The sequence below is a fragment of the Microtus oregoni genome, unplaced genomic scaffold (genome assembly GCF_018167655.1).
Source record: "Microtus oregoni isolate MIOR12 unplaced genomic scaffold, Mior012 000033F_ref0000390, whole genome shotgun sequence".
NCBI classification, from domain to species: domain Eukaryota; kingdom Metazoa; phylum Chordata; class Mammalia; order Rodentia; family Cricetidae; genus Microtus; species Microtus oregoni.
This window is the reverse complement of record NW_024543092.1, coordinates 26,168,841-26,196,730: the sequence shown is the minus strand read 5'-3', so window position 1 is coordinate 26,196,730 and position 27,890 is coordinate 26,168,841. Positions and strand designations below refer to the sequence as shown.

Sequence of the window (27,890 nt, the reverse complement as noted above, 5' to 3'; positions counted from 1 at the left end):
TTGGCATTTTTACACCTGTTCTGTTGTTCTTATGCCTGACAGACCAAGTTGTGAATGGTCTGAAGTTGTCTTGCTCCTACACTGACATGTATGGTGCTGACAATCTACCTCTGATAGAAAAAAAAACTCCTGGTTGATAAACAGATAGAGACTCCGGACAAATGATAAATACTCAGTTCATTCTCGCAGATTTTCAAGAAATTGAATTTGAGATGGTACGTTTCCTGCAGAGGAGCTATGAGTGATTACCATGACATATTTTTGAAGTAAGTAATGGACTTTTTTAAAGTCTTTACTTCTTAAATTCCAATTACAAGGAACTAGAAAAGCTAAATTTAGATTAAAGATTAATTTGAATTCATTCACAGATTGAATTAAGACTTAAAAAAGAAGTTATTTACCTTCTTTAAACTGTTATCTGTGCTAAAGCTGAATAAATGGCAACATATTGTATGAAAATGATTTATGAGTCACAAATTGACTTTTATTTAAAATAAAACATTGTTTTTAAAATCTCTAGATGGCATTTTGTACTGTTATAGTTCATAAGACTCCTGATTTAAAAGTTTAAACAATGACATAAAATCATTTTATTCATAATAATTTTAGTTTTTATACTGAGTCTAAAATACTATGTTATCATAGTATTTATATATTTCATATTTAATATTTTAAACAGATAAAAATTACATATGCAATAACAATAGACATACTGAATATATCAGAATATTAAGAGTTGTATAAGGATTATATTGGATTTTTTCTTTTATATGCACACACATTTATAAGCAATGATGAGACCGAAATATTCCTATATGCTTTTCAACAAATAAAACTTTCCTATACATATTTAATCTTATGAACATGTGAATTCAAATGTATGATAACTTTTTTCATGGTTAATAATAAAGTTTATGAAATAGTGACTTAAACAGAGATGAGAAATTTCCATGCTGTTACCTACCATGCTAGTTATTTAGCATGGTGTAGGTGGAATTTTTTGGGCCACCAGCCAGCTCCCAAATAAAGACATGGAGACTTTTTGATTATAAATACATGGCTCTAGCTTATGCTTCTCCCAATAGCCCTTTTAACTCTATTTAACCTGTTTCTATTATTATTCATCTATATTTTGCCTTGGGGCCTTTTACCTTTCTTTCATTCTATATGCCCTACTTTCCTGCTTCCTCCATGTCTGTCTGGCTAACGCCTGATATCTCCCTTCGTCTCTTTTGCCCAAATTCCTCCTCCTCCTACTTACTTTTCCTGTCTGAAAGTCCTATCTATCCCTCCTCCCTTGATATTGGTCATTCAGCTTTTTGTTGAATCAATCAGATGTCTTAGGCAAGGTAAAACAGCAACACATCTTTACATAATTAAACGAAAGAAATACATTTTTCTTAGTTAAGCAAATATTGTGAAAAATGAATGAATGCAATACATTTTTACATAACATAAATGTCTGCTGCACAGGCATGAAGACACGAGTTTAAATCTCTAACCCTGACATAAAAGTTGAATGTGGTAGTGTATATTTGTAACCCCAGTGTTGGGGGAGGGCAGTAAATATAGGCAATTGCTGATGCCACAGGATAGCCAGTTTAGAGGAAATATAAAACTTTTATTCAAGAAGAATCCCTGTCTCAAAAAATAAGGCAGTAGTTTGGTAGAGGATGACACCTGAAATTGATCTTTGACCTCAACATGTGTGCATAAGCAAGTATATCTGCACACATATGTGCAAAATGCATATGCCAACATAGCATACATACATACACACATATGCATGCATGCACACAACACACTGTAGAATATAAGCTAAAGTGAAAAATAATTTGTTCCTCAAGTATATGACTTAGTGGCTTACATTTGTTAAGCCAGTATTAGGGAGAATGTTAAAAGGCATCAACAGTCTAACCCAGCTATGAAACATAAGAACTACAAGGCCAACTTTTCAGGCAAGATATGATCAATGATAAAATATAACACTTTAAGAGATTTGCCAACTATATATCTAGAAAACCTAACTAACATGACTACAAGCTTGACTATTATAGATGACTATCTATTAACCTATATTTCTTAATTATGCATTACATTTTTAAATGAACTACACAATTCCAATACTTTAATCAAGAGCAGAAATGTACATATAGCAAGATTGACCTTAAATTTTTATCAAAAGAGCAAGATCCATACCCGTGCAAAGTGTCCATCTCTATAGCATATCCCTCTTTAAGGGAAAAGAAACATTATAGACAAATTTTGGGAATATGGGCACAGTATCTCCAAACTGCTTCCTGCTGTTTATTGGACAAAGTATTTTCTTTGTGTGGGTGTTCACAGCAACCTTTCAGGGGATCTTGTTCCATCAAACCATATTGGTCTGGAAGCAATCCACAGGTGCTCATCTTCTGTGGAGACAAAAGAAGAACCTCTTTTCCAACGCAACATATCCTTAGACTCAAATTTTGAAATCAAGAAACCTTTATAATATACAAGCTGGTTGAGCTTAGTAGCCCATACAATGAAATGTCTCACTTGAGAGAGGGCAGAGAACCCTGCCCTTTGGGAAGTCCAAGCCCCCCCCCCCCATCCAGGCCTAGGGAGCTATGCATTCATATAGACTAAGGTCCCAAAAAGCCAAAACATCTCATAAAAACAAGTCCCAGTGCCTTTATCCTGCCCTGCTCTCTCTTAGTGTCCTCATTGTTGTCTAACTTCTCTGGGATTGTGATTTGTAGGCTGGTTTTATTTGCTTTATGTTTAAAAAAAATTAAGAGTGAGTATATATGATGTCTTTCCAGGCCTGGGTTGCCTCACTCAAAATGATGTTTTCTTGCTCTATCCATTTGCCTGTAAATTCACGATGACATTATTTTTTTTTCTGCTGTGTAGTACTCCATTGTGTAAATGAACCATGGAGATGAAATAGTTTGCTTTTCCCAGTAAGGAAATATATTTTTAATTCTTTTGTTGAGGTTTGGATTTTTTTCGTTAGAATATGAATGTCATTCACTTTAATTTGCTCTTTATGAATCTGGCCACATATACTATATTTGTTCTGTCTGTTTAACAGCTCACTTCATGTAGAGTTTTTATGGAGACTTTTATAGCTGTTTGGATGGTAATGACTTTAATACTTTTTTTGATTGTGGAAATAAAGTAACTGAATAAAAGGTAATCTGGAATTATCAAAGCTTAGAATGTTAGGTTGGTTTTTGTGGTACAAATAATTCTTCCTTGACATATAGCAATAGTCAAACATATCTTTGCATGGTGGACACCTACAAGAAGATAGAATTAATTGGATGTGGAAGGAAGTGGCAACTGAAGAGAGAAAATGACTTAATACTACTCAGATGATCCTGTCAAATATTGAACTACATTAGTATGCATTTTGCATTTGATGCTCATATTAATAGTATGTTTATAGAAAACATCAGTTGCTCTCAGTAAATGGTGGTACTCACAGCACTTTTGTACATGATTTATGGAGCATGCAGGGGTATGCTGCTGTTTCTACAGAGCCAACATGGCTTTAACTATGTATTCAGCAAAACATATAAATCACAAATGCAAAGAAAGCAAAATAGAGCAACCATTATTTGTTTTAATTATGTGGTATTGAAAAGTGTCCTCTTTCTATTCTTCTTGAAAGGCACCACAAAAACACAATCCAGCATTAACAATTATGTAGTTGTGAGTACTCAGTCTTGCTGTGCTTGCATTCGATCTCATTTTATTCCTTCTGTGATTCTTTTATTAGAAAATCACAAGAAGTTGACTTCATGCTACACTCTGAAATGTCAAAGAAATTGATCATGTTTACTTCTGCACACTATGAAGTACATGATGTTGCTAATTCTGCATTAATATTAACACAGGAGGCAAGGAAGGGGCTTTTAGCTTTCACCCTTTGTCCAATAAATCACACACAAACATGGCTTGCACATGGCTTTTCATTGAACTCTGCCATTTTATGTGTCTTTCATCCTGGAGATTTATTGCTTTACGTGTATTAAAGCAATTCAGGGTCTGGAGTGTTTAATCTGGGTGTTTAGGTTCTGATGTCTCAGCCAGATTGTGTGAGAAAGTCAGATGCTCAAGCCCCGTGCACATGTGTAGGAGGTGCCACATGTGGATCTAAATGAGTCATTCCCTGGTATGTGAACATTTTCCACACTTCCTTTGAACTTCATTTCATTTATGAATGATTAATTATTGGGTCTTTTCTGTGGGTTATTCTATCTTCCTCAAGCTCAAAACTTACCACAGACCATAACCTTGTTCTACTTTCAGATTTCCTATAGGTAGATCCAGGAAAAAATTCAATAATAGCTAAGAATTTATTAAAGCCAACTAAGTATTTCATGAACATAATTATGCAAGAGAAAATACTTATTTGGCTTATGCTTCCACGTCACAGGTCATCACTGAAGGAAGTCAGGGCTAGAACTCAGGGCAGGAAGTTGGAGGCATGAACAGTACCAGGAGCCATGGAAGAATTTTGATTACTGGCTTCTACCATAAAGCTTCCTCAGCCTGCTTTCTTATCCACCCCAGGATTATATGGCCCGGGATGGCATTGCTCACAATAGGCTGGACCCTTCCACATCAATCACTAATTAGGAAAATCCTACAGGCATGCTACAGGCCAATCATACGAAGGCATTTTTTTTTTCTATTGTGACTACCTTTTCTCACATATATCTAGATTTATGTCATGTTGACAAAAATCTAACCAGAACATTGTACTAACATTCTTTATATATGCTTTGCACTTATAATCTTGTTGATAATACATGAATATCACATAGTTGGTATATGTGCATATGTACACTGAAACTTTTAAAATCATTAAGTACTGCGTATGTGCATACTGCTCTAAACATATTTATGAGATAAAAAATTAAAGTGATTTCTATAGGTAAGAAATATCATAAGCACACAGAAGAAAGAACAATTAACATAGGCTTATTCTGAAGAATTAAGGAGAAAACACAAGTAGAACAGGAAGAATGAACCTACATTTATTACAATTTGTTTGACATACATGTCAAAAGAATTATTGTGTATTTTCATTTAAACTTACAAAATTCTTTTTAATTAATATTTGTGTCATTATCTTTTAAAACACAATAAATGAAGTTCAAAAGGATTAAGTAAATTTTTGCTGCCTCAATTAAGCTGATGATATTACTCCATTTGTTCCAACAGCATGTACTCTATTTATTTCACAATACAGCTGGGTTATGATAGGCTTCTGTTGAAAACAATCTGATGGCTTTCAATCAGACTTTACACAAAACTTAAATTCTTCACCATGACCTATAGTAATTACAGAAGTTGACCTCTGCCTATTGTATGATTCTACTTCATTTTAGTAATCACCCATTGATAACACTACTAACCTGAATGTTCATTATCTCTCTTATGGATACACAATTTTAAATGAACTGTTTTGAGTGGGCCTTGTTCTCTCCTCTTCAAGTTTCTACTCAGGTCCAGGCCCCTTCTGCTGCCATATTTGTTTCTTCTTCTCTCTTTTTACCCTACAGGTCCTTTGCCTACACATTAGAGCTTCCAGGTTAGTATTTTTATATGATCCCTGAGTATGTGAATGTGAATTTCTGTAACTATTTTTTTATATGATTTAGTATTTTTATATGATCCCTGAGTATGTGGATGTGTGCATTTCTGTAACTATATCTGTTTCTTGGGCTCTTTTCCTTTTGTTTGTTTTATCTTATTCCAGTGTGTTAGTTTTTGATTTATCATTATATTATATTATATATTGTTATATTATTATCCCTTAAAAGTCTGTTTGTTTTCTAATGAAAGAAAGAAAGGGAGTGGATCTATATGGAAGCAGAGAGGGGGAGGAAATGAAGGAGTAAAGAGAGGAGAAACTATAATCAGCATATATGTGTGAGAAAAATCTATTTTCAGTAAAGGAAAAAAGAAAAAAAATTAAATAAAACTAAGTAGAAGAATTAGGAGTTTGAAAAATACAAATCATTTGAATTTTAAAATTAAGAAAGCAAAAATTTACTATACTGAGAGATCAGTGAAATAACTCATGAGCGAAAAAGAACTTTTGCTAAGCCTGATGCCTGAGTTTCATTCCTAGGACCCATGTGGTAGAAAGAAAGAACCAACTTCCATAAGTTGTCCTCTGACCTACATTTGCACAGTGTGCGATGTCACTCACATATGCACACACACAAATAAACAAAAAATGTAAAATATATTTTCGTATGTATTTACAGATTAAAGTTTTTATAACTATAGCTACAACAAATATATTTAAGATAAAAATGAGTCTTTGAACAAGGTGGATATTAAATAAATGTGTTTTCTCCATTATTAAGAATGATTAATCCAGCAAAACATTTTATCAGTGAATGTCCTATGGCTTTATTAAGCTATAGCCCTTTAAACTTTAGACACCCTAGTCAGAAATAAGTGCCAAGTCCTAAAGAGCATTGATACTAGAAAAAAAATACCAGACTGTTGCAGGTTGAGGGCCTGCTTGTTTGTCCTGGCCACCCAGATAGCTTAGCTCCAAAATAACCACACAGAAATTGTATTCGTTAAAACACTGCTCGTCCCATTAGCTCTACCTTCTTATTGGCTAACTCTTACATATTAATTTAACCCATCTCCATTAATCTGTGTACTGCCATGTGTCTGTGGCTTACTGGCAAGATTCTAACTGGCGTCCATCTCAGGTGGAGGATCCATGGCTTCTCTCTGACTCTGCTTTCTTCCTTCCAGCATTCAGTTCTGTTTTCCCCGCCTACCTAAGTTCTACCCTATCAAAATGCCAAGGCAGTTTCTTTATTCATTAACCAATAAAAGCAACACATAAACAGAAGGACATCCTAAACCATTTTCCCTTTTCTGTTTAAACAAAAAAGGAAGGCTATAACTTTAACAGTAAAATTACATATAACAAAACAGATATCAAATAAGAATTATGGTCACAATACTTATATATACTTTTTCTTTATCTTTTATCATAACTACGGAGAACTATATCTATAAATTCTTTTATTATCCATAATTCTGAACTGGTGTGGGATTGTTTTGTCACTTACACCTTCACCAGACCCAGAGGAACTAAGCAAAGTGAAGGATGTTGTCAAGGATGTCTGTCTCCAGCTGGGTAAAGCTCAACAAAGTTTTATAATGGCAAATGGTTGGTTGTCTGGACACAAAGGAACTTTACCCAACACTACAAGCCATATTTTTCAGTATGACTTTTCAGTCACAATAACCTTGGGTAAGTTAAGAATAGTGAATTAAAGGCCAGTCTTAATACCAACATGCATAAAAATGTATCTCTGCTCTTTCTCCTCTCTAAATTTGCTTAATCACCATTTATACATATCTTTATCTGAAAAAATGATCAAGAAAAGCTACTTCATAGAGTTTTAACAATTCATTGTTTTAGAATTTCTATATATATATCCTCCCCTTGCTTTATTTCCAAGTTCTTCCAGACACCCCTCATATATCCCCAACTTCCTGCCCTATTTTCATAACCCACTGAGTCCAATCAGTGCCGTCTGTGCACATGTATAGGGCCATACACTGCAATAGGGGCAAACTGCCAAAAATCACTCTTCTGAAGCAAACCGAAACCTCCTTTCTTAAAGGGTCCCTATTGCAATGATAAAACAACTTGAGGAGGAAAGGGTTCATTTCTTTCGCACTTCCACAAAACAGTTTGCTATTTACAACAGCAAGGGCAGGAACTGACTTGCTCTCCGTGGTTTGCTCAGCCTGCCTTCTATTAGAATCAAGGACCACCACCCAGGGATTGGCTTTGTACACAATGGTCTGGGCCCTCCCCATCAATCACTAATTAAGAAAACACCCTATAGCTGGGTTTTATAGAAGCATTTTCCTAAGGTTCCCTCTTAGGATGACTTTCTGCAAGGCACAGTGGCCAATGTGAAAAGAATAATCGACAGTAAATGACGATGTCCAAAATCATAACATGATGACACAAACCCAACAGTCATTTTTAAAGTGGCTCCAGCAGTAAGCGCTAGAACTTTCAGCATGCTTAGAAAGGGAAACCTCGCAGAATGAACCCTTCAAAAAGAGAAATCAGATGACGAGGAAGGTCAAAAGCCAGGAAGTGGAGAGTAAACCACCATATTTTAAACCAGCTACTAAAAAAATTTTAAAAAAAATCTTGAGAAGTATTTTCTTGAGAAGGTTCATGGAAATCTATTTGCAAAAATACTACCGTTTACAGGCCAAATTCTTAAAAATATTGTTAAAGAGAAAAGGAGAATAAATATCCGATTAACGTCACTCAATATCAGTTGAAACATGCCAGAAAGAACCCCCAGCATCAGGACCTTAACTAATCTATTTCAAAATAAACTAAAAGTAGTGAATAAATTATAGTAGACACAAAAGCCAGAAATAAAAGGACTCATTGAGATGATAGAGTCCAGGACATAAATAGACCTAAAAGAATAATTAAAAAAAAGATTTAACTATAAATAAGAACACAAGTAAGTACAGCATATAATGACTTAAAGGAAATAAAATGAGTGAAGACATAGAAATAATGGCAAGAAAGTGAAGAAAGAAAAAAGAAAATGAGTATAAGTGTCAAATATTGTAAACAAAAATAATTCAACTTGTAAAGAATAGGAAATGTTGAAGAATTAAAAAAACTAGCACACAGAAAAAAATCCAAATACTACTACTACTACTAATAAGGATGATAATAATAATAATGATAATAATAATAATAAACTTAAGAAAACATAGTTGAAGGAAAAGTACTGAAAGATCTTATATTAAGCCCTTTTAAGTAAGGGGCTGTAAGAAGGGCTCAGTGATTAAATGCACTGCTTACACTTCCAAAACCTGGGTTTGATTCCCAGCACCCTTATGGAGACTCAACAACCACCTCTAACTTCAATCCCCGAGGATTTAACGCCTCTTCTGACCTCTCCATGTACTATACACTATGTACACATGGTGCATAGAGGAACATGCAGGCAAAACACTCATACATACACAGAAAAAAATTAAAAGCAAAAAAGTAAATATATCCTTTATTTAACATAACCATAATAACCAACACACAAAAAAATGTGTATCAAACTACTACAAGAAGAAAAATATGAGCATATGTTTGAAATGTGGTAGAAAGTAAACATTGCTGTTTACTGCTCTAGGGGGTGTGGGGCATGGGGAATGGAGCTGATAAATGAGGCTGACTAAAGACACACAATAGACAACTTTATTCAGAATGGAAGACAATTTATAATCTGAGGTTTAAGAGAAGTCACATGAGTAAAGTGTACAATTACAAGGACAAGCCACGTGTGACAAAACATGGTTTTCCATACATGCATATAAACAAATGACAGTCAGTTGTAATGAATAATCTTAGTAAACTCACTCCCATGTACTATACATGTCAGGGGCACAAAAGCATATTCCAAAAACAATTCTGTGTTTTTATAAGAAACTGAGATCACAAATTCATTTGGAGCTTTCTTAAAAACATTAAGAATTCTCCTCACATGACTGCTTTATTGAACCGTGTTCCAACAGACTACTAAAGCAGAGGATGGAACAGCATCTGCCTTTTCAATAGCCAGTGTTTATCGCTCAAAAAAATGAAATAGCATATTAAAAAGACACAAGAGTGTATAGGCCAATGATTCTATATTAAGAAACAACTGCATTTGACTTTCAAAGGACACAGGCAAAATGTTATCCACATGTAATGATAGAGAATATTGGTCTCATACACTTTTACTGAGCAATCAATTACAGATTTCTAAAATGAAATCAATCAAAAGCATTAGAGAACTTTCATAATCAATGTGTATGATTACCTTCTGGACTATTAGTCAATGAGATTAGGAAGAAAGAATTATAGTAACCACAGCTATGTAGACCAGGCTGGTTATGAAATCATAAAATCTGCCTATCTATGCTAAGAGTGCTGTGACCAAAGGCATGTGTTGCCATACCCAGTAAATAGCCTGTTTTTAAACACAAAAATCAGGGGAAACATTAAAGTCTTAAGTCTCAGTCAGGAATGATTTTGATTCCCCGGAGTCATTTGAAAGTGTCTAAATCTTTTGTTTTATTGTCACAAATGGGAGTGTGTTACAGGAATCTAGTAAGTCCGTGATATTGCCAAATGTCCTACAAATCTTTCTTAGTTTAGTTTCCTATTACTGTGATAAATACCAGGACCAAAAGCAACATGGAAAGGAAAGGATTTATTAGACTTACATTTCCAAATCACAAGATATTATAACAGAAGTCAAGACAACAACCCAAGGCAGAAACCGGGAAGCAGGAATTGATGAAGAGGCTGTGAATGAGTGCTGCATTCTGTCTTACTCCCCATGAGCTGCTCAGGATTACTTCCTCAGAGATGACACTGCACAGAGTGAGTGAGCCCCTCCCACATCAACTGTTAATCAAGAAAATTCCCCTATAGACAGGCAGTTTGTTGGAGGCATTTTCTCAATTGAGGTTTCTTTCTCCTGAATGACTGTAACCTCTATCAAGTTAGAAGACAAAACATAAAAACAACCAGCACAAAACTGGGACAAAGATCCCACAATAAAGATTTATTCATACTAAGACATAAATAGTGGTAAGTCAGAGTTGGGGCGCTAACTCCCAGAGTGCTTGATTACCATGTGTAAGGTCCTAAATGAATCCCTAATACTGTGCCCCATAAAACAAAGCAAAGGTAAGGAGGGAAGGAATGAAGAAAGCAAGAGAGGAAAAAAAGGAGTTCTACTGAGAGATAGTGTTCTAGTCTATTTGCATCAAACAATTTTCAAATTACGTTTTTATAAATTTATGTATAAACAGAATATTAACTAATATCTGTATAAATCAATGGCCAAAAGAAATTAAACATTCAGACTTGTTTCAACCACATAGGCTATAGCCATAATTAAAACAACCAAGGGTGTAAAGATGTTGTTGTTTTGAGCACAGGATCCATGTTTTTCCTGGTGTGTTTTTATCACTTAACTTTTTTTCTTATATTTCAGCAGCCAAGGATTTCACCTAGGTTATATATATATATATATATATATATATATATATATATATATATATAATGATTAAAATTGAATATAATAACTGCTGACCAAACTAACTGGAAAATTAATTAGAGAAAGTAATGAATTAAAGGGTATAATATAGCAATAATATTAAGAAGCACTAACTTCAAGATTTGCATACTTGTATCCCCTCTGCTTCATCTGATCAGAGTCATATAAATATTCCACATAGTTATAGATCTTAAGTAAATTTCTTTTCCTGCCATTAATCTGCAAAAAACAAGAACAGTTCTGAAATAAGTTCTAGTCTCTATTTTACCAAAAGTAACTTAAAACATTTGAAAATCATTTAATGACTTTCTTTGTGTAGGGTTATTGCTTTCTTAAGACATACTATATTGATTCTTGATCTTTCTAAATAGCTCATCCTCAAAATGCCACAGAGGGATTTGGAGCACTACACTAAATTCAAATGTAGGAAGGCATCTAAAGAGTGTATTTTCTCACACTGTGCTTATTCTTCTGTGTAACCAGAGACCGCATTTTTGTTTCCTGGATGCCTAGACCCAAATAATCACACAGAAACTATATTAATTACAACACTGTTTGGCCAATGGCTCAGGCATTTTCCTAACTAGCTCTTATATTTTAAATTAACCCATTTCTATTCATCTATGTATCTTCATGGGGCTGTAGCTTACTGGTAATGTTCTGGCATCCTTCTCCTTTGGATACTACAAGGTGTTTCCTTGACTCTGCCTACTCTATCTCTCTATCTCTTTTAGATATCCTGTCTGACTTTACCTCTGCTAAGTCGCTGGCCAAAGCAGCTTTATTCATCAACCCCAAAAAAGCAATACATATACACATATTCCACATCCCTTCTGCATGAGAATGCCTTATAAAAAATTCATTCCTCTTCAATTGCTACTACCAGAAGCCTTGGCTAACATCATTATATAACTATAGTAGAAATCAGCCCCTCATGAGAAGCCATCCACAGACAGAATGTGTTGCTTTAAAATACTGAGTTGTAAACATTGTACAAATGCTTCAGCATTTTTATTGATAATAGTAAAGTAAATTGATTGATTTCTGATCACAATGTGATAACAAGACATAAGTTAAATTGAGTAACATACTCTTATTTTCTGAATAACCACAGAAGCTGTTTAATTAGGCACTCTAAGCTTGAGAAGGCTATAGATTTAACTGGATAAATAGCAAAGGTTTAATTAGTGCCACGTTCTTCAGACAGCAGGTTAAATAGAACTGGCTGCAGAAAACATAGCCATCCTGATGGTTTCATCTGTGAAAGTGTACTAATTTTTAGCATTAACCAATCTATTTGAATTCTCACTCTTTAAATATGAAGTTAAAATTATATATCTAAATTGTTGAATGACAATTTTAAAGCCATTCTCTGTTCATCGTTCCCAGAAAAATTAGACTGCCTTTGAGGTAGCATGTGGTTAGCTTATATAAACTTGACTCAAATTCTGCACTAACAGAAATATCTTAAAGTTGTGAAGATTCAGCAGTAATGCTTCTAAGTAGAGCTACTGAGTTTAGAACAGCACCATTTTAGGCATTTCAACTTCACTAATCATTTTAGCTTTATTTTGTTGTGATAAAAACCAATGGCATGATGGGGAGGAATTGGTTTATATAAGCTTACTGGTGCAGGAGAATTGTCTCTATTCTGTAAATCATGCTTTAAATAAATGCTGATTGGCCAGGCAGGAAGTATAGGCAGGAAAACCAGACAGGAAGGAGAAATGATGCAATGTAAACAGGAGAATTCTGGGAAGGAGGAAGTTGATTACTCCCACTCCTGCCCAGATCACCGAAGCAGCAGGATGTGATCTGCCCTACTGAAAAAGGTACTGAGACACATGGCTAACATAGATCAGAAAAATGGGTTAATCAAAATGTGAGAGTTAGCCAGTGAGAGGCTAGAGCTAATGGGCCAATCAGCTTATAATTTATGGAGACCTATGTGTGATTTTCTTTGGGGCTTGCTGGCTTTGGGGTACCGGGCGGGACAGAAACCACAATAAACAGGCCCCATTCGTGTTACAGCTTACAGTTCCACATCGCAGTTCATGACTGAAGAAGGTCAGGGAAGAACTCAAAGCAGGAACCTTGAGAAAGGAACTGAAGCAGAAGCTTGCTGGTTTGATCTTGATGGCTTGCTCAGCCTGCTTTTCCTTACAACTGAGGACTGCTTACACAGGGTGGTATTCCTCCCCAGTCACATGGGATGGCCCTCTCACACCAACCATTAGTCAACGAAATGCCCCTCAGGGTTAAACACAGGCCAATCTGTGGGGAAGTATCTTTTTAATTGAACTTCTATCTCCCCAAGTGACTCTAGCTTGTGTTAAATTGACAAAATCTAGCCAGCGTACTCACAAATACACCAGAGCCATCAACTAATTTTTTATATGACATAATTCAGACACTCAAATGGGAGCTTTTACCAATTTTCCTCTTTGTTACCAATTCATGGGACATGATAATTCATCTTTATTTTCTTATATGATATATACTTATGTTATACAGTCTATATCATATATACTGACAAAATTAATACAAAATATCCAAAAAGCAGTATTGAATAACTCGAAGCAGGTTTTGGCACGGTTCTTATTTCTTAGAGCATCCATCTGTGCCATAGATCTTGGCTGTAGGTAACAGACAAAACTTTCAAGATCTTCTCATTACAAGCAGGTGAATACAGTAGTAATGATTTCTAGGAGAGCAAATGTTTTCTGTTGCTTGACACATACATAACACATAAGGCTACGTTTCAAATTCTTTATTATCAAATGATAGTATGTTATCAATTCACTTTGAAATATAGACATTTACTTTTGTTTTTATAGCGAACTAATATCATAATACTTTCAGTCCGATCTACTTTTCAAATTTTATGTGATGTGGGATGTCCTTCTGCATGTGTGCTGCTCTTATTGGTAAATGAATAAAGCTGCTTTGGCCTATGTAAGAGCAGAATATAGCAAGGCTGGAAGAGATATATATAGAGAGAGAGTAGGTAGAGTCGAAGAGATGCCATGTATCTGCCAAAGGAGTAACATACTGGCACCTGTAAGTCACAGCCCTAATGGCAATATACAGATTAACAGAAATGAGTTAATTTAAGATGTAAGAGTTAGTTAATAAGAATCCTGAGTTAATGGGCAAATAGTGTTTTAATTAATATAGTTTTTGTGTGATTATTCAGGTCTGGGTGGTCATTAAATGAACAAGCAGTCTCCGTTTATACTTATGCCACTATTTATATATTTTATATCTGACAAAATATCAGTAACAGTAAATATTTTTAAAAGAATTGTCATCAAAGATAATACATATTGATTCATCCAATTACTAAAACTCCGTAAAGGCAACCACAGCCGCTATGAATTCATGAGTACAATAATGCAGCCATGTCCAGGATACAGTCTACACAACAGCTACGCAAAATCAAACAAGTCACAATTCCAGCATGGACGGGGAAGGGACTGACTAGCTGAGGGGCTTCAACAATTCGAGGTTTTTTAGAGAAAGAAAAAGTGTGCTGGATATGTATGTGCCATTTCCAGTCCCTCTTCTGACTCATCACCATTGTTTCTTTCTGTATAATACTGATGTAATTTAAATCTCGTGACTATTAGTGATCTATTAACTGCTTGCCTGGGCTTGGAACATTTCTTAGGTGTAAATTTGCACTGATTTTATATTTTATCTACTAATGATTTTAAGGTATTATTAAACATATAAAAATTAACTGTCACTGATGCCAAAAGGTTTAAATTAAAATATTTTGACTTTCATGAAGTTTAAAATTAGTTGATATTTTTTAAGAGTACAGAAATACATTATATGTTTATAAAATCCACCCCTAATCCTTTGCTCCAATTCATTCCAGTTCTCCTTCCTAAGTGTAGCTGGTTATTTTTTTACTCTTTGGTCTTTTGTTCTTTGGGGGGGGGCACCAGCCACTTTCCAAATAAACCACATATAGAGGCTTAGCATTTTTTATAACTGCCCAGCCTTAGTTGCTTTCTTTTTATCTTAAATTATCCCATCTATTTTTTGCTTCTGGATGTTTAACTTTCTCTCTCTCTCTCTCTCTCTCTCTCTATATATATATATATATATATATATATGTATATATATATATATATATATATATATATGTATGTATATATATATATACATATATATGTGTGTGTGTGTGTGTGTGTGTATTTAACTTCTTACCCCATAGTTGGCTGTGTAGCTTGGTGGTGGGCGCCTTGAGTTCTCCTTTTCTCTCTCCTTGATCTTTTTTGTCTTTTCTCCTATTTATTCTCTCTGCCTTTCAGCTCTGCCTATACTTTTTCTTGCCTTGCTGTTGTCCATTCAGTTCTTTATTAGACCAATCAGGTATTTTAGACAGGAAAAGTAACACAGCTTCACAGTTAAACAAACACAACATAAAAAATGCAACACATCTTTGGATCATTAAATAAATGTGCCACAGCATACACAAATGAAACACATCTTAAAATAATAGTCTACAACATCTAACCTTTTCATTTACTTTTATAAACTAAAACTACATATAACCCACAGAGACCAATTACTGTTACCTTAAAGCACATGAATGTCCACTGTAACATGGGCAACGTATCAGGAGCCCCCATCGCAGACTACTTGGAGTTTATAAACTAGAAGTGAGTCCTTGTGAGCCGTCAGTCACATCCATAATGTAATGCTGACTTCCTTGATCTCCTTTAGGTCTTGTGTATGCAACCGTATCTTTTAAGAGTTTATGAGTGTAACATCCCTATAATGTCCAGAAAATACTATATCACAGTAGTCTTTCTAAACCTCTGGCTCTTTCTACCCTTTCTATGCTGTTCCCTGAGTTGTGTGTTCCATTTGGTAATGAGTCCAGCACAGCCACTTTTTCTCTACATTTTGATTATTTGTGCTTCTCTGTGGTAACTTAGGTTCCCTGCAAAAATAAGCTTTTTTTGATGAAGGTTGAGAACTGGGTTAATCTATGTATATAAATGTAAGTCATTAGAAGGTAGTTTACTCCTATGTTAATTTAACTAAATAGTAGTAGTAGTTTTCTTTGGTTCTATGATGACTCTAGTCACCGGTTCTTGGATAGATTTATAGTACAGATTATGTATTTCTTCATTTTGAGCTGGACTTTAATCTGACAGACATTGGTTACCCTTCTGACACTTCTGTCACTTTTGTAACAATAGGCATATCTTGCTGGATGGGCACTGTTGCAGTTCACAGGGCTCACAGCTGCCAAGACTTTTGGTAACTTTTCTCTGTAGGCAACCTGTCCTCCTTAAAATAGAGCTACTAGAAAGCAGGCTTCTAGTTCAGTACCAGCTTGATTTCTCCATGTCCTTTGACTGGTGCATGTTATCTTAAACAAAACGGTCTCACTCTGAAGTTCTGTGGACAACAAGAACAATGGCAATGACCTGTATTGTTTTGGGGGTCTCTTGGACTGCTTTGACTAACAACTCAAAGCAGATATCCTATACTGGTAACTGGACTTTTGGTTTAATAGTCTATGGTTTCTGGGATGAGCATTAGCTCCTGGTTTGGGGCAATTCCAATTAAAATATATATAAAAATTCTTATAATAATAGGTTTTTATGTGGGTTTTCAAACTTATTTAATCATTTATCTGTCCATCTGATTCTCTTCTTTGCCATCATATTATTCTCCCTTAATTATCCCCCAACTCCTGATTTTCTCTTTCCCTTCACACCACTTGTGTTCTATTATTCCTCTTTATTAAGTTCTTTTTTACTTTCTCTCTACAGTAGCTTTCTACTCTCCCATCTTTTACATATAATTTAAGTGACACACATAATTCTAAAGATGTGAAGATCCGTACATAGTGAGAATATGCACCATTGTTTTTCTTGGTTGGTTTACCTGCCTCAGTATAATTTTCAGTGGTTTGGTTTTCTCTTTCCTTGATGTATTTGGTCTTCTAGGATTGGGACATGTATGTACAGTCAAAGGATGAGACAAAGTCATTGCTGTTAATGTCATCGGCCTCCCAGAAGGGTTACCTGGTAACACTGAAGGATTCTGAAGAAGCCATTCTGTCACTTGTGGTTCATTCTCAGTGCTCCTCTTAGCATCATGTCCCTAGCCACTGTTCTTCAGCTGGTCTGTATGTATAGTTGCCATATGCACTCTTATCTGTTTATCTTGCTCTGTCTTGTTAAGAAGGAGTTTCTGACAGACACTGATGATCTACATTGAATGCTATGTCTCTTCCTTAGTCTGAAAGTCAGTGGTTTTAGCCAATACTTTGTGAATTTTCTTCTTTTTTTTTTCCCTCTTAATGGTTTTGCATCTCTAACATCAACCCAAATGGCTAGCAACCAAATGACAGGGGAGGAAGGAGCCTGATTCGTGTGTGACTTTTGATCATGCTGTTCATGACAACTCTCCACAAATAAGAATTTTTGGTATCTTGACCTCCTTCACAATTTATTATAAAATGATTGGCTACAACAGGATTTCAAGATTTTTAACTTTTTTCTCTGTCTTTGATGATTCAATGTCCACATAGGCTATATTGAGCTGTTTAAAATCTAGAACATACCAGGACAGGATTTTATTTACTCATCAATTCTTTCCATTTACAGTGAGAGAAAATAACATTTTAGAACAACTGAAACATTTGCTATGTCAGGGTTATGTTCTCAGAACAGAAACTCACGTGATAGTTTGGCATCAATCGTCTCACTCAAGGTTGCTAGAAGAGGATGCTCAGTTGTCATGTACTACAGCAGCAGTCCATCGTTATTTTAGAAAATAGCATAATCTCCTTTGCATCTGTTTGGTCTTCTTTTATTAGCCACTCCCATATTTTTATAAGTCAAGAAACCCATGTTTCCTTATTTATATAAATGGGATTCACAGTCATTAATTTTATAAACTTTACAGAGGAAACCTTATCAAGCTGCTAAATTTTTTGGCTTTGGTTTAATTTGTAATGTCAGTCCCAGATGTACTACTCTCCAGGAAAGAAACATGACCCCCCAGCCCTTCAAGCTGTATATTTCTTTTCTCCCCTACAAACTTCAACAGGGAAGCTTCAGAGGACATCTATAAATCAACACTCCTAGTATTAAAAAATTCATACTATGTAGATTCAGCATGCAGGTGGTTCATTGGTTTGTCCAGCGAATCAAAAGCACAAAAGTACCAGTTTTACTTGTTTGAGTTAAGACAGAGCTACATGGACCTTCATCTTCCCAGCTGCACTGAGAGTCATGAATATGATCAGGTAGGGCAGCCATTTGTCTTCCTTTAATGACCTGATGTCTCAGAAATTACATTTCTTTTCTGCAATCAATCACTTTTTCAGAGTATCTCTGGAGATCAATGACCAAAATTAAACTTTATTGTTCTTTCTCTCTAGTGAGAAAAAAAAAACCCACTGTCAAATGACTACATTTGCAAGAGCCAGTGAGTAATGGTGCTATATACTCTTTTGAACCATTTTTAAAAACACAGTATTCGTTTCACCACATAGGAACCTACTTAGATTTTAGAACTTTACTTCTATTCTTTCTTTGCTTAACAATATGAGTTTTTGTACCTTCTGATATTAGGTCATTCCTTGCTTATTGACCACTTCTTTTAAGAAAATGTTTGTTTGTTTTTGTGTGTGTGTGTGTGTGTGTGTGTGTGTGTGAGAGAGAGAGAGAGAGAGAGAGAGAGAGAGAGAGAGAGAGGAGAGAGAGAGAGAGAGAGAGAGAGAGAGAGAGAGAATGTTCCACAGCACATGTGGAAGACAGAGGACAACTTTCCAGAGCTGATTCTGTCCTTTTACCAATGGGACCCAAGGATTAATCTCAGGTTGTTAGAATTGGTGGCAAGTGCCTTTACCCTTTAAACTATCACACCATACCCTAACATCTCTAATTATGGTTGGTAAGTCATATTTCCTAAATTGCAAAGTGATTCAAAGAGCTAAAACAATCTATAACTTCCCTTCAAGTCTCACATATCTGTCTCTTTTTCTTCCTTTTTATCATTGATTTTATTGAGTACACATTTTTTCTATTCCCCTCCTTTTCTCTCTCTGTTGAAATACGGAGCAGCGGGCTGTGTCCCGCCACCCGGCTAGCTTTACCCGAAATAATTACACGGAAACTGTATTCTTTTAAACACTGCCTGACCCATTAGTTTCAGTTTCTTATTGGCTAGCTTTTACATATTGATCTAACCCATTTCTATTAATCTGTGTAGCCCACGAGCTGGCTTACCAGGAATGATCTTAACCTGCGTCTGTCTGGAGTGAGAGAATCATGGCGACTCCCTGACTCAGCTTCTTTCTCCCAGCATTCCGTTCTGTTTACTCCGCCTACCTAAGGGTTGGCCTATCAAATGGGTCTAGGCAGTTTCTTTATTAATAAGAAATTACTCCCACATCATTTCCCCTTTTTCTGTTTAAACAAAAAAGAAAGGCTTTAACTTTAACATAGTAAAATTACATATAGCAAAACAGTTATCAAGCAAGAATTACAATTACAATATTTATATCTATTTTATCTTTTATCATAACTAAGGAAAACTATAACTATCTATTCATTCTTCAACTCCATCAAAGACTCCAGAAGGATATAATACTACCTAAGTAAACAAGAAATAAGAAAACTCTAGAAATGACAGAGACATCTTGCTGCCTGGACAGTCACCCAAAGTTCTTTTGTATGGTTGGGGCATCCATCTTCAGCCTTCAGGCCCATAGTATCCAGCAGACATTTCCATGAAGCAGGAAATTTCAAAGACAGTTCAGTCACTATCTGCTGTGTCCTGCAGAATGTCTCGCAGACTCTTTCATGAGTCATGAACCCCAAAAGACCGTCTCACCTTTAGGCAAGTTCAGCAGTCCTCTCTCTGCGGGTTCTCTGTGTCCATTTTATGCAACAGTCCAGTCAAGAACAGTTTCTTGCCCAAATGGCTATCCAACTCCATAAGGATCCTCTTCGATGCCCATCTTCCTCTCGAAGTAGATTGGTGCCACCAGGAGCAGATATGTCTCATTGTCATGAAAAGTCCCAAGTTATTAAAACATTAAATGCCATATTCTGCAGTCTTTGAAAGATATGAAGAATGTCTATCTAACTGAAATGTATCTCTATATATCTAGAAAATCTAACTAACATGACTACAAGATTGACTATTATTGATGATTAACAATTAACCTATATTTCTTAATTATATATTACATTTTTAAATGAACTACACAATCACAATACCTTAATCAAGATCAGAAATACATATACATATAACAAAATTGACTGTAAAATCCACACCAATGCAAATTACTCATACCTATATCATTTCCCCCTTTAAATGTAAAAGAACATTTACAAACAATATTTTGGGAACATGGGCACAGTTTTTTCTCTCCAAACTGCTTCCTGCTGAATGGGGGCGCTGTTAATCAGATCATTTAGGGTGTAACCTGTGTGCCAGGTTTATCTCAGTTGCCAGTTGAGTGAAGTAATTTTTTGAGGGTGTTCATAGGAACTTTTTGGGAGGTCGTGGTCTATCATACCATATTGGGATAGATTCAATCCACAGGGTCTGGTCCTCTGTGAAAACAAAAGAAGACCCTTTCCAAAGCATCATATCCTTAGACCCAAATTCTGAAGTCATACCCTCATGATATCCGTTTTGGTTCCACTTGGCAGCCCATAGAATGAAATGTCTCTCTGTATTTAGCTCCTTCACAGTCAAAAATTTTAAAGAAAACACAATTTACATAATCCAGATTCTCTGTGAATTTTCCATTTTTATGTGGCTTATTTTTCTTAATTTCTTTTAATCTCTTAACTATCTGTACTCTGTCTCTTTAAAGACTTTACCTTTTTTTTTAAACCATTAACTTTATTTTCTATATTTTTTTTCTTTTCTCTCTCAAGTCTATGTGTATTCATCCAACAGTGTGGTCTTTTATGTCTGAATCTGTTTTATTGTGAATCTGTAACATTTTTTTACTATCCAGGAACATTTCTTAAAATGTTAAGCAGTTCTTAAAAACTTAAGTTGCGCCATGTACAGGTAATACGGTACCGCCTGTGTCCTGCCTGGTTGAAACCTTAAATGCGCTGTTTTTATGCTAATTACGGTAGTTCCTGCCTGAGACCAGCACAGTTCAGCTTGGCAGAGCTGAGCCAAGCTGCTCCTGCCTCAGAGCCATTTGGTGCCCCTGAGCCACACACAGTTCCAGGCACACAGCAGTCCACATTGCCATCAAGCAAGCCGTAGAGCTTTATTCCAAATGCTCCATTCAAAAGCTCTGTCTCCCACAGGAGCCAGACAGAGATCGCAATGGCGGCACAGCCCAGAAAGCCGGCATTTTAAAATGGCCAGTTTTTTTCTTGCTGCTGAGTCAGGACAATTTCTTTGTGGCACGCAACCCACAAACAGCAAAAAGCTGTCTTAAATTTTCTCTCTCTCCTTTTTAAGCCCTGTCAGGTTTTACGTGGAGTTCATTAGCACGTTGGGTGCCACTCTGTTGAAATACGGAGCAGCGGGCTGTGTCCCGCCACCCGGCTAGCTTTACCAGAAATAATTACACGGAAACTGTATTCTTTTAAACACTGCCTGACCCATTAGTTTCAGTTTCTTACTGGCTAGCTTTTACATATTGATCTAACCCATTTCTATTAATCTTTGTAGCCCACGAGCTGGCTTACCAGGAATGATCTTAACCTGCGTCTGTCTGGAGTGAGAGAATCATGGCGACTCCCTGACTCAGCTTCTTTCTCCCAGCATTCCGTTCTGTTTACTCCGCCTACCTAAGGGTTGGCCTATCAAATGGGTCTAGGCAGTTTCTTTATTAAGAAGAAATTACTCCCACATCATCTCTCCTCCCCTTTAACCCTCCCCCATAGTTCCCATGCTCCAAATTTACTCAGGGGATCTTGTCATTTTTTTTTTTTTTACTTTCCATGTAGATTAGATCCATGTATGTCTCTCTAAAGGTCCTCATTGTCATATAGGTTTTCTGAGATTGTGAATTGTAGACTAGTTTTCTTTGCTTTATGTTTAAAAGCCACTTATGAGTGAGTACATATGGTTTTTGTCTTTCTGGGTCTCACTCAATATGATGGAAAGGATGTGGGGTAAAGGAAACCATTCTGCATTGCTGGTGGGAGTGCAAACTGGTACAGCCCCTCTGGATATCAGTGTGGCGATTTTTCAGAAAATTAGGAAACAACCTTCCTCAAGACCTAGCAATACCACTTTTGGGTCTCTACCCAAAGGATGCTCAATCATACCACAAGAACATGTGCTCAACTATGTTCAAAATAGCATTGTTTGTCATAGCCAGAACCTGGAAACAACCTAAATGCCCCTTGACCTGAGATTTGGTAATGAAAATCTAATACATTTATACATTGGAGTACTACAAAGCAGAAAAAAATAATGGAATCTTTAAATTTGCAGGCAAATGGACAGATGGCTGTCTCTTTTAGTGTTGCATTAAAAGATTCTAAAAGTGGGAAATGCTCACTATTCACTTGTTTCCCTAGTAAATAATTGGCAAAACTCAGCTACTATAGTTTATATCTATTGATTGCAGGTAATAAAATTTCTTTAAATGTTGAAATAACTTATTTTCTTCTGTTAACATTACCAAAGTTAAAAAATATATTTTATTTTTAATTTCTTACAAATATTAACTTTTTAAATCATGTAAGCACAATGTAAATCTTACACTTTGTAGAATGTTTGTTGCTTTAATATTAGTTATACATTTCACCACTATGTGAAGTTTGGCACTTACAGGTTCTCTATGGCCAGGAGTAATTTTTGAATAAAATTTGCTCTGCCTTTATGTTTATGTAAGTCGTTAGATCAGGCCTCTAAGCACACAGAAAACTGGAAGTTTCAGAACTATTACAAGGTTGCATGAGTCTTAGGATGCTTCTGGTTTATTTTAAGTTGATTCACTTATGTATTTATTTTTATTTTTTCATACAATGTATTTTGATCATATTTTCTTCCCCAGATTATTACCCAAACGACTTTGTGTTCTTTCTCTCTTTCAAAAAACCCAAACTCTGCAAAACCACAAAAACAAAAATCAAAGTAAACAATAAAAGACCAGTAAGACAAAAAAAAATGCCTGAACATGATTTCATTAGCATTGAGTAGCTAGCTATCTAGGATTCTAGTGCCAGGCATGCTATTCCTCTTGTTGAGTGGTTCTTAAGTCTAATTAGAGAGCCATTGGTTACTGCCAAGATATGTGTGTTACCCATAGGGCGATCATGCCATGTTGGTCATGGATGTAGCTAATGGGCATCATAATAGGTCTGCTGTTTGCCTCCCTACTTTGGAAACTCACATGAAATCTAGTCTTTAGAGAGATAACATTTAGGTCATTCTAGATCAGATTTTTCCCGGCCCTGTTTCTGAAAGATATATGTCTTCAGCAATAGAGATTTAACCTTTCACCTCCAAGAAGTAACCAAATGCAACAATAAAAGATTGTATGTTTTGGGAGTCTTTTAGATAACCTGTCCAAAAACTAAACAGAGTGCTTCTCATTTCTGATACTGTGGTTTTTGTTGGGTAGTCTTTGAATATTGAGGGGGTACTATTAGCCAAGATGAGAAAATTTCATTAAGTTATGTGTACATACTTATACACTGAATTATGTGCCATGACAATGAAATCATTCTTATTGGAGAATCTACAATCACCAATTTAATAAAGTAGCATAATCCCTAACAACAATCTAACATTTGTCTTTATACCCAGAGATATATGTAGTCCTTACCCTTTATAAAGAAATTTTTCTTTGCAACACATGGAGACTCTTACAGAAAAAATACAATCAAAACTCAGAGATGTGGAGTCCAATCCCTGATGTGGGAAGTCCTCCTGTATATGTTTTGCTTTTATTGGTTAATGAATAAAGAAACTACGTTGAGCCTATTGCAGGGCAGAACAGAGCTAGGTGGGGAAAACTAAACTGAATGCTGGGGGAAATAAGGCAGAGTCAGGGAGACACCATGTAGTTGCCAGAAGGGAAAGATGTGAGCTGCCAGCTGGAACCTTGCCGTTAGGCCACAAGTCTCATGGTAAAATATAAAATATTAGAAATGTGTTAATTCTAGATATAAGAGCTAGCTAGCAATATGCTTAAGCTATTGATCAAACAGTATTGTAAATAATATAGTTTCTCTGTGGTTATTTTGGGTCTGGGCAGTCAGAACGAACAAACAGACTCTGCCAACAGATTATTGCAGTGGATACATCTACAGAACATATCTACACATAGAGTCAGGAAACATTACAGAAGACAGAGTAGAAAGATTGTAAGGGCCAGAGGATCAGGGAGTTCATAGGGAGAGTGTGTCTCCTTGTAATGTCAGATATGCACCCAGAAAGTCTTTCCAACCTCACTGCCCAAACATCAAGGACCTGAGCAAGGATGACTTTGGGGAAGAGCAAACCAATTGGTAGTTCAGTGTCAAATAGCCAGTTTTGAAAACATGTATAAAGTAATATATGGCATCAACAGGTTTTATTTAAGAATATGGATTTTTTTATACAAACACATTTATTCATGTGATAACAATTTGCAAAAAAAAGAGGTCATAAACTTGAAGGAGAGAGGGAAAACTTATAATGAAGAGTTTGAAGCAAGGAAAAGGAAGGACAAATGTTGCAATTAGGTAAAAAGGTCGCAAAATAAATAAAATGTTTATTAGATTTTGAGAATAAAACAAATGTATTATAAAATGTGTTATTAAAATGCCCGAATAAAACAAAGTAAAACAGAGTCACCCAGACAAAAATAAAAATGTAGAATTCATTTTGTGTTGACCAGTTCTTCCTGAACATGGACTTGCTGAGATGTGGTTGATGTACAGTTTACTTCATTGTAGAAAACTGATTTTTCCTTTCCAGTGGGTATCCACTGCAAATAGCTATTCATAAGACTGGGTTTGTGTATCCACTTCCTTCTCTTAGTGCTGGGATTCTTCTGGCTCAAACCTGTGAAGGTCTTGTGATTTCCTCAGACTTAAGCAGTAAAGTATTGTGATCCTTACAATGGAAGGTACAGTTCTAAGAACTGATGCTCAGATCTGCCATACAAGACAACTGCATGCACAGTAGAATAAGTTATACATGTACCAGATATTACAACCAAAATATGTGATAAAATAATAAAACAAGCAATGGAGAAATCAAGCTTTATTTATTGTTGGTAAGTGTGCTGTCTGGTTTTGTGTTAACTTGATGCATGCTAGAGACCTCAAAGAGGAAGGATCCTCAGTTGAAGAAATGTCTCCTTGAGATCCAGCTGTAAGGCATTTTCTTAAGTAGTGATCAACGGGGGGGGGGGGGTGCAGCAGCCCATATTGGGCAGTGCAATCCCTGGATTGTTGGCCTTGGGTTCTATAAGAAAGCTGGCTGAGCAAATCAGGGAAGCAAACCAGTAAGCAGCACCTCTCCATGGCCTCTGCACCAGCCTCTGTCTCCAGATTCCTACCGTGTTTTGACTTCCTTTGGTGATGAACAGCAATGTGGAAGGGTAAAGTGAATAAACCCTTCCCTTTCCAACTTGCTTTTTGATCATGGTGTTTAACTGCAGTAATAGAGACCCTAAGACATGAAGGCTTCCTTAAAGATTCAAAGCTCTAAATATGGACAAGAAAACACTGCTCAGCTGAATCACATATGAATTAAAGTGTTCATATGACAAAACTGGCTCAAGCAAATTAAAAAAGCTAATAACACAGATAAGAATTATTTGTTAAGTTATACTATAAAAGGTTTGATTTTGCTAATACCAATATCACAAGAAAAAAAGTTGGTGAGATCAAAACTGGTCACTGTATAGGAAAATATAAAAGCATAAATGCTAACAGTTCACCAGAAAAAAGAAATACAAATGTCTTACAACATGAAAAGAGCATCCGACTGTGGCTGCTTTGGGAGGCTTAAAGTTGCTGAATTTGTGCCAAACCTGTGCTACTAAGTGAGCGCTTGTTCCAAAAATATTATTTCAAGAGCCTTTAAAAATTTTTCCAGAGGGTAGAGGTTCTTGCTGCCAAGTCCGACTACCTAAGTTAGATACCTGGGTCCCACATTGTAGAGAATTGACTCCTGCATGTGTCCTTTTATGTCCCCATGTGTTTTGTGGCATGCATGTCCTTCACTCTTAGATTAAATAAATAAAATAGAATTAATTTTAAAGGTATTCACTCTAACAAAAATATAATTATACAAAAAAATAACATCTTTTCACTAATATGATAGTCAAAATTTGAACAGTTTGGTGAGGTCATATGAGGGAACCCACTGTTGGAATATTAACACTGTGTGTCTGTCACAGATTATGGTCAAGCATATTGATCAAGGTGACCAATTTGAACATGGTGTCAATGCCAGTACTCCTAGCTATCCTGAAGCTCAAGACCACTCTGTGTCACATATAATTGCATGGTCTTTGGAAGCTTCTAGTGCAATACTTTGTCACCCGACTATTTAATTTCTGGGATGTATTTTTAAAAGGTCTTCAAGAAAGTATGGTATGATGTATTAATTTAATAACACATTAAATTTATTAATTGTGATAATAAAAGAATATGTACAACCTAAATGTCCACCAACCATAAACAAGTTTGATAAATAATGTTATAATCACGCACTGAAGTTCTATATACCAGTAAAAATGATATAGCTGGTTATGTATTATTATGAAAAATGACACAAATAGAGCAGTGATGATGAATGCTATAGTACATCACTGTTTAAAGTATTGAATGAAAATGTGTATATATGTGTATGTGTGTGTGTGTGTGCGTGTTAGATCACTGAAAGAAATCCCATGATAAAAATCTAAATATATTGATGGATATTAGTATGGAAACTGAGCAAGCAAGAGGTCAGATGAAAAATTTCATTTCATGTTGTAAAATATAATATATTTCTTGTTCAAAAATCAAATCACAACCACAGAGTTTGCAAAACCCTACAGAATTTCTTCATCATCAAAAATAATATATTGTGAGGAAATATTTATTTTTTCTTACAGATACGAAAAGGCTTCTAATGCTACTGCACTCATTCAACAGCAGGATTTAAGGCGGAGATTGCACACCGTGCTGAAGACAAGGACAGTTCAACAAAGTGACTTGGCAATGAGAAGACAGCTCCATCACTCCATCACTTGACATGCAACCATGGGGACCTGATTTCATTCCCAGCAACCATGTAAAATCTGGGGTGGTAGCATACACCTGTAATCCTAGTATTGAGGAGACAGAGACAGGAAGTTTCTTGCAGTATTCTGTCAAGCCAGTCTAGCCAATTCAGGAGCTCCAGGTTCAATGAGAGACTTTTTCTCAAAGAACAAGGTGGAGAGAGAGAGATTGAGAAAAACATCAAACCTCCTCCTACACATGCACACACACACACACACACACACACACGACATACAGACATAGACAAACATGCACACACACAAGCAATTGCAATAAATACTTAGCCAAAGTGATATAAGACAGCCTTTGCAAGAAGCTTACATACATGCTTGAGTGGTTTCTGGAACCTGTATGAGTAAACTTGGTCAGAATTCATAAAGAAATTCCTTCTTTCCTTTCTTTGCATGCAGCAGAGTAATTTTGGACATTTTGTAAATGTGTAAATAATAGTTGCATGTGAATTAGGATTAGAGAATGTTGTCATTTCCAAGGATTATAAAAGCCAAAGTGTTCATTGCTT

The 27,890-nt window shown here is 35.8% G+C and overlaps 1 long non-coding RNA gene across 1 annotated transcript; it reads left to right on the top strand.

Annotated features, from left to right (window-relative positions):
- The first annotated feature begins 189 nt into the window (after positions 1–189).
- LOC121466636 lies at positions 190–27,677 on the top strand. Its single transcript, XR_005976782.1, has 3 exons — positions 190–266; positions 5,562–5,590; positions 27,202–27,677. It is a non-coding gene; the product is annotated as an uncharacterized LOC121466636 (long non-coding RNA).
- Positions 27,678–27,890: the final 213 nt, after the last annotated feature.